The following is a 1311-nucleotide window of genomic DNA, read 5'->3' on the forward strand; positions in this document are numbered from 1 at the left end:
GATCCTCTACTTATCTTTGTTGTACTACATGAGAAGAAGAGCTCACGGTTCACCCACTTTGCCTCTAGATAATCCAGAAATTGACCGTGCCTTGAGAATGTTTTGGAAAAATTTTCTTTGGGTTCCGAACAATCTTCACCAGTCTCAAGTACAACAAGTGAAGTTGAAGCAAATCCACAACTCTTTAGGGGTTTCGGAAATTCGGGTTCTATGTTCTTCAAGGTGGTATTCGACTCCCCACTACTACTACTAATTTCAACATTCATCCTCAGTTCACTCGGATGGTGAAAGCAGTTTAATCTTGTGAAGGGTCCGATGAAGATCCTCTTAACCATCTTGACAGGTGTCTTGAGATATGTGCCATGATAACCACAACTGACGTCTCTCCTGACTACATTAAGATGCATCTGTTCCGATCTTTTCTTACCGAAAAAGCAAAATCATGGCTTAAGAGCTTACCCTCTAATTCCCTCATTACTTGGGAAAGAGTCACATTGGCTTTTCTGAAGAAATACTTTCCAGAGTGGAAGGCCTCAGACATAAGGAGGAAGATTTCCTCATTTGAGCAAGAGAACGATAAGACTCTTGCGGAAGCTTGGGAGCGGTTCAAGGAGATGATCCGTTCATGCCCTCACCATGTGTTCAACAAAAATCTACTCATGCGGTTCTTCTATGATGGCCTTGATCCTATATCACGTGGCAATCTTAATGCTGGAGCGGGAGGTCATTTTTCTAAGATCCCGCAAGATCAACTTGAGTCCACAATTGAAGAAGTGATAAAAAACTATTCATGGGGTGGAAGAAGAAGAGGTGCTCAACCTAAGAAGGAGTTTAAATTGGATCCCATGGATCAAATTAAGGCTAAAAGGGATCAACTTGACAAGAAGCTCTCCAAGATCAACCTCGCATCATAGGTAAATTCTTTTTCTTGTGATATTTGTGGTGGTACTAAGCATGATACTTCTTATTGTGAAGGTATCAATTCGGAGATTGGAAACAACCTCAACAAACAAGGAGATTGGAAACAACCTCAACAAAGCTACAATCAAGGCTTCAACCAACCTCAACAACATGGAATGAACCTCAAGAAGGGTACAACCAAGCTCAACACCAAGGGTATGTGCAAGGGTATAAACAAAACTACAATCAAGGTGGTTCATCCTCACAAGGGTCTAATGTCTACCAAGCTCCACATCAAAGAGACAATGCTCAAAAACCTCCCTCTAACCCTCCGTTCCCTAAACAAAATCCCGAACCCACTCCATCTCCCAATCCAATGTCTGTCCAAATTCTCCAACAACTCCAATCCAT

The 1311-nt window shown here is 42.0% G+C and overlaps 1 non-coding gene across 1 annotated transcript; it reads right to left on the reverse strand.

Annotated features, from left to right (window-relative positions):
- Positions 1–536: 536 nt before the first annotated feature.
- On the reverse strand, positions 537–643 carry LOC125493059 (small nucleolar RNA R71). The gene has a single exon (XR_007269440.1). It is a non-coding gene; the product is annotated as a small nucleolar RNA R71 (small nucleolar RNA).
- Positions 644–1311: the final 668 nt, after the last annotated feature.

This window comes from Beta vulgaris, chromosome 8 (genome assembly GCF_026745355.1).
Source record: "Beta vulgaris subsp. vulgaris cultivar EL10 chromosome 8, EL10.2, whole genome shotgun sequence".
In the NCBI taxonomy this organism is placed as follows: Eukaryota; Viridiplantae; Streptophyta; class Magnoliopsida; order Caryophyllales; family Amaranthaceae; genus Beta; species Beta vulgaris.